Source organism: Triticum dicoccoides, chromosome 7A (genome assembly GCF_002162155.2).
Source record: "Triticum dicoccoides isolate Atlit2015 ecotype Zavitan chromosome 7A, WEW_v2.0, whole genome shotgun sequence".
NCBI classification, from domain to species: domain Eukaryota; kingdom Viridiplantae; phylum Streptophyta; class Magnoliopsida; order Poales; family Poaceae; genus Triticum; species Triticum dicoccoides.
In genome coordinates, this window is record NC_041392.1 from 727,594,294 (window position 1) to 727,601,037 (window position 6,744).

General features: G+C 42.0%; 1 protein-coding gene across 4 annotated transcripts in view; it reads right to left on the minus strand.

Moving 5' to 3' along the window:
• Positions 1-658: 658 nt before the first annotated feature.
• The window catches only part of LOC119331502, a 14,864-nt gene continuing 8,778 nt past the window's right edge, over positions 659-6,744 (minus strand). For 2 of the 4 annotated variants that reach the window (XR_005160535.1, XR_005160537.1), the window contains 4 exons: positions 2,076-4,818; positions 1,626-1,705; positions 1,418-1,540; positions 659-870 (listed from right to left, as the gene is read on the minus strand). The gene's annotated coding sequence lies outside the window, so the exon portion shown is untranslated. The remainder of the gene's footprint in view (positions 871-1,417; positions 1,541-1,625; positions 1,706-2,075; positions 4,819-6,744) is intronic. The other 2 variants (XR_005160538.1, XR_005160536.1) reach the window with 2 other exon arrangements.

Sequence of the window (6,744 nt, forward strand, 5' to 3'; positions counted from 1 at the left end):
CATATATTTTTGAAAACAAATGTACGTGTGTGTTAAGTCCTACTGATAGATGTAAGCCAGACATATACACCCTCTGTGTCTAAATATAAGACGTTTTAGAGATTTCAGTACGGACTACATAAGGATGTATATAGAACTATTCTAGAGTGTAAATTAACTCATTTTACTCCGTATTAGAATCTCTAAAAAGCCTTATATTTAGGAATGGAGGGAGTATAACCCAGATATGATAATATTAATGCACTGACTAATCACGACCATGAAATTTGTTGATTAAACAAATAAAGTATTTCGTAGATTAGAGGGGGAGTTTTATCACACCTGTCTCCACGGACCGTGCGCAACATCCTCATACACCTTGCATAAACTATGCATTAGAGTAATCCAATGTCTTTGTGTTTGTGTGTATGACGGATAGACGGTGCAGCATTGCGTATCTTCGTAGGGAACACTTAAAATATTTTCAAGATAATCCAAAACTTTTGAATGAAAGTCATAATCGAAACAATTAAGCCAGTGCATGATTTCCTCACCGAAGATGCACTCTTATTACACGGGTAGAACATAATCAAATAATTTAGTCAGTTATATAAGGAAATTCATATGGCGAGATTTTGAGAACAAATGGTTTTATTGTTGTGGGTTGGTTCTTCAGATATATGGACCTTAAACAATAACACTTCTGTGGCATGGACACATTGTTCATCGATTCTTATGATGTCCAAGAATCTCTTACTGTGGAGAAAAAGGCAAAGTTACATAGTTAAATATTGAACCAATGGATCTATCTGCAATCTTGATCTTGCCTGTAGTTGCAATTCTAGTGCTGGGTACATCAATCGATGGAGTGGCCAGTTTTTTCTTATTTTCCTAAAAACAAAACATTAGTTCACATGTCCAAGTATACCTTTATTTGACAACATAAATCATATATCTGGTCCAATTATCTAATTAGTTATGCTTTGATTATTTGCCATATTGCTATAGTGAGAGGCTGAGAGCAGAATCGAGAAGTGAAATAAAAAAATTAAAGCCTACACATAATTAGAACCTAAATTGGTATCGAGATGATCCTCTAGTATAACTTGCCCTACACAATTTTTTCTTTTTTTATGAACTACTGCAGGGCAAAGCCCCATAGTCCTTTATTCATTAATGATTAAATATATTATTCCCGTGACTACTCCTTTTGTCAAAATATACAGAGTAAACAATTAAATATATTATTCCAAACTCCTCCAATCTTTTCAGTATGGTTATATCAGTATATGTGAGCACATCAATATAAACTAATGGCACTTGTCAGCCAACACCAAAGAGTATAATGAACTGAACAGGAATAAATAATAGTGGATGTTAAAAATACATAAAGTAGGTCATTCACACGATAAAGTAAATTCAGGTGTAACAATAGTACCTTGCTTTAGCCCATACTCATGACTGTCATAGTAATGTTATTGCGAAGCATGGCACAGACCTCTATTAGATTTTGCAATTGATATTCAGAATGCTTGACTGAGCACACGTATTATTCGGCAGACTACATAAGTAAAAGAGTCAAATGGAAGAGGAAAATATATATAAGTATTCTTAAAGCAAATTTAAAAACATGATCCATACCGTACCTCTGTTATCATCCTTGAGAAAAAAATCTTAGTTAGAGCCATCATGCCAAGTACAAAAAATTTATCACATCCGCTGAGAACTGAAAACATCACATCAAACACATTTTTACTAACTAAACTGTAGCTGCAGCCAAAAATATTGAAGCGGTACGGCAGGATTATTTAGACAGCTTGAAAAGTAAGGGTTCTGAAACTCAAATAAGCCACTAAATCTATTAATATTTTTTGTTCAAAACTCAGAACTTGAGGGATCATGCAAACACCTCTATGTGGACTGACCGATGAGTAAAAGCATGATCGAGATACTCTGTCATGCTTGGAACACACGAATCTAGATCTAGCTTTCGCCGTCAGGTTGCTTGAATCCATATGGAAACAGATAAAAACTGAAGATATTCAAGGAGAAGCACCTGGGATGTAGATATAAAAGGATCTAATCTGTCAACTTACTGTGCCATGCACCAACGATGCATTTTTCTTTCGGGAGACGCATCAAACATGCTGGAGAAACCTTCATCTGTTATGTCGGATGCGTCGGCAGAAGTGCAGAGCAAGATCGATTCAGCAGTACTATCAGTTCAACCGTGAAGGGTGTTGGCAGCAGGATGATGGGTGGTGTCGCACTGTGGCCAAACCATTGCAAAAAGCCACCCATCCGTTTTTCTCCTGGCAATAGATGCTTGCAGCGTGACAGTAAACTCAAGTATAGACCATCAAGAAAACAAATTCGAAACAAATTAATGTGAGAGACGAACCTGATCTATATGAGGAAGAGTATTTGATGGGATAAGCTCCGTGAGCACACCGGATCCATCAACCAACTTTCTTGATTCAGTTTGAGTTTGAGAGCACCTGCATCCGCCCGCGACTTGTTTGCTTCACTTTAAGAGAGAACAATGGACTTGTTTCCTACATTGGAGAGGGAGGCAAGCTAGATTCCATGGAGCAAGATTGCTTCACGAAAGATTTTTTTAACGGGGAGAGAAAGAGATGATGTACGTAGAAGTAGATAGATTGGAGTTTCAAAGGTGTTGGCTTTTATTTTCCCAACTAATTTTTTTACCAGCGACCCCTCAACTGAGCCACTCATTATATCTGTTTTTTTAATTATAAATGGAGAGTTCTATTTCATGACCAACAGTTTAACATGGGACCGGACCATGACACGGATTACTATTATTTTTTGACCACACTGTGCATTTTTCGGTGTGAGAATTACATGGGTTAATCTACACCTTTATAACTCAGCCCCACCAGATGAACGGTTGGTAATTTTTTATTAACGTGCAAATTTCATTTGAGTCTCTATGACAGTTGTAATATATGTATTGCGTATAAGTAGAATATTTGAATGCAAAATATTTTCTAATGCATGGTTGAATGTTGTGGTGTGTTTTTTTCATGCATGATTGCATGTTGAGGTGAGCCCTATCCCATTTATAATTTTATGGTCAGATGGCACGCTTGCATGTTGATATAAACAAGTTAGTTGGGATGACTCTCTTATGAATATAGGCTTCAAGCTGTTTGAAAATGTTATTTTAGGGCATCTCCATTGTTGGGCGCTTAGGCCAGGTGCCAGGTTCGTAATACCGGCAGATTAGCAGTTGCCGGGTGTAATCCTGGTGTCAACCCTGGCATCGACGCCAAACCACGCACCCGGTGCTTGGTCATTTTCCTTCCAGCACTTAGCGTCTACCTTGCTTAGTTAATTAATTAGCGTCTAGCGTTGAGGGATGAGGTGCTTATGTGTGTTTCAGATTTTTATTTATTTATTATTTTTTCCATAAGCGTCTATGTAAGCTCCTAGCATTGTAGATTATGTACATGTTCTAAACATATTTACACAAATATAAATCACCAAGTTGATTTTTTTATTATTTTACTTTGAGTGTAAAGAATGTATACTATTGTTTTCTCAGTAAAAAATGTTACTAATTGGGATTGCTTCCAAATATTTTTTGTTGCGATGGTACTCCGGAAGTACAACATTAGCCAGAGGCTTCACGTCACGGCGTTGGATGGAGATCCTCTCAATATTAATCTGGTGGTTGTTAGCAGTCGTGGTTGCAACGATAGGGATATCCATCTGGTCACTGAAAGTCATAATTAATGAACACAATTAGCGAAACTGCTCTACACACGATAAAAGCGTCGACAATGTGAAGACGACTAAGTATCCGGCGGCCGTTGCTCCCCTGTACACCTGCATGCGTGGCTGGATTTCACTTTCGTGCATGAATCATCCGTGTTTTATCGTCCGTATAGCACTGCTCCACAATTAATCTGGCAGTGGTTAGCGGTCTTTGTAGGCCCCGTCGTTAAAAACAAATGACAGCCACCTTTCCTGGCGTATTTTTTGTAGCCACACGATAAGATGGACGGTGTGTCCTCATTAATTGTGAGATTCCCGGCACAAAAATATTGTGAGAAAATAACAACGATGACCAGGTTAGATGACCATCGACTAATTTCGGCGTAGCTAACAACCTTTCGTGGTCATTAAAATATTTATATGTACCCGCTGGATGGAATCAGTGATCCAACCAGGTCGATCTCAGCGTAGATGAGTGGGAAGCTGTCAACGGATGGGTGCCATTTTTAGCAACGTGCTTCTTTTCCTTTATGGACCAGCCTGTGGGTGTCTATAGCATGGACAAGCCGAGCAGGGAGTCGTTTGGACCTTGCATATCATGGCAAGGCAGCTGCTGCAATATAAGGGTGCAGACCGTACGTGGATATGCTGGGCATCACCGGGCACCGGCCAGTCTGCATTAATTGTGAAAAACAAACGAGAAAAAATTGGCATGCTGAGCTGAGTCAGAGGCTGCCTGGAGCTTCCAGAGTAGTAATACCATTTTACTGTGAGAGGTTTACGGCTCATGGGCTCGTCGTTAGTGCCTTCTCATGCTACCACACTCATGACCGTTAGCACACTAGTATTGAATGGATTATCTCACACTGTTAGAAAACTACGAAGTGTACGAAACAGTAAAAATCATAATCTGGCAAAAATATGTTTCTCTGAAAAGAAATAAAGCAAGCCATCACGCTGGTGAGTGGAGTTCTTACCTTCCCATGTGTCTAGGCTCAGCCAATGAACCATGTTGACTTCTTCAGCCTAAAGCAAGGATGTGATAACTTCACTTTCAGAAGAACTCTCATTGGAAACTCTTTGGATCTATGGACTAGCCTGAAAGATAGATGTGAAGAGGTTATAATATTTGGGGCCAAGAATAAGCGCGTTAAATGCACATTCCACCACATTTATGTCACGATTAGCGAAAACCACCACTTTTAAGAATCATGGCATTTCACGCAGAACCGAATTTGTGACAGTGGCAAAAAAACACTGATAGTAAATTGTAATCACTTTGATGACATCACTAATTGGTCTGGACCACCCGTCGGGCTGAGTTGGAAAAAAAAACTGCCACATCTTCTTCTTCTTCTTCTTCTTCTTTCTCCTCCCCCTCTCTCCTTGATATTTCATCAAAGATCGCATGTGCCTCTCAAATCTAAACTCGAATCTTGGCCGGGACGGTGACCTACAGCAGCGCACAGAGCACGCTCAGCCGATGGTCACCGGTGTTCATCATATCCAGGAGCTCCACGCTTTGCTGGCCGTCATGGTTCCACGAGGCCACCATCTCGTAACTGTCTTAGTTCACCACACGAGGCCACCAGGTCCGACCTCGCCACCACTCCGTCGAAGCCAAGCGCTGCTGCCAGCTTGCCTAGCAAGCCCACGATCGCTCGCTCCCCAGGTCAGTCGACCCCACATTGGGTGTGCTCCACGTCTATGGCAACCAGAGAGGAGGAAGAGGAGGAGGTGCCCCTGATGTACTACTACGCCTGAGAAACGTCGTGAACGCTGGCCTCCGCCGGGATGTCAAGCCCCGCCTCGCATGTGTCGCCGCCTGAGCTAGTTCCACACTGCCGTCAGCGAGCATGTTAGAGGCGCGGCTTGCCACGACGTGGTCGTACATGGCGTTGGGCTCCACGTACTCATCACAATCGATAGGGAGCAGCCAGTGGGCAGCGATGGCGGCCGGGTGGAAGCCTTGGACACTCGACTTGTCCTGTCGGCTCTACTGCACCATGTGGGGCTGCTAGTCCTAGCTGGATCCCGGTAGCCGCGCTCCCAGCTCCGCTAGTGGCGCGCGTGGGCGTCGCCCCCGCCCAGCATATGACAGCCACCCCTCCTGCTCCGGCAGCCAGTGCGCACGCGGACGTATCTGGGCGGCCAAGAAGGGGCCCTTCCAGGGCTTCTTCTTGGGCTTCTCGGCGCGGGCGCAGCGGCCAGGAGTCTCGGCGTGGGGGGCGGCAGGTGAAGCACCAACGGCTTCTTCTTGTGCCCACTACACATATGGCGTTTGATAAAATTCCTAAAACACAGGAGAGGAGAAAGAAGAAGACCACCAAGTCCAAATATCTAGATGGCACATTTTTTTTCCAATTCATCCCGATGGGTAGGCCTGGCCTGTTAGTGATGTCAGTGAAGTGCTTAGCGTTTACCGTCAGTGGTTTTGCGACTACCAGAAATTCGGTTTGGTGCAAAATGCCACGATTCGTAAAGTGGTGTTTTTTCCCTATTCATGACACGAATGTGGTGGTTCTCTGAATTCAACCCAGGATAACCCAGGTGGATGTTAACCAATGATAGAATCTTTTCTACCAATCTCTTTACATGTTTCTAATCAAAACTGATATGGATGTCCACATAAATTCTTGCGGAAGGTAAAAGTCCGAGCTAAGATCAAAATGTTTCGATGGTTGTTGGCTCGAAAAAGTATTTTTATCTAAAGACAATTTGCTGAAAAAAGCGTTGGAAATGTGAGGAAGAGTGTGTTTTTTGTGGACAAGATGAAAGTCGTATAAATCATTTATTTTTTGATCATCCTACTGCCAGACTCATATGGAGTTTATTGAAATGTGTTCTTTGAAAATTGGGTCAAAACATTCCAATAATCTGATAGGCACCTAGTCCTGGTTGGAATTTCTGCGATGTTTTGGTCTTTCTGGAAATGTGGAAATGATATTATCTTCAGAAAAAAATCCGTGATCCCATGGTTCTGGTGAGACTGATGTGTAGCTGGATCATGGATTTGTCTATTAT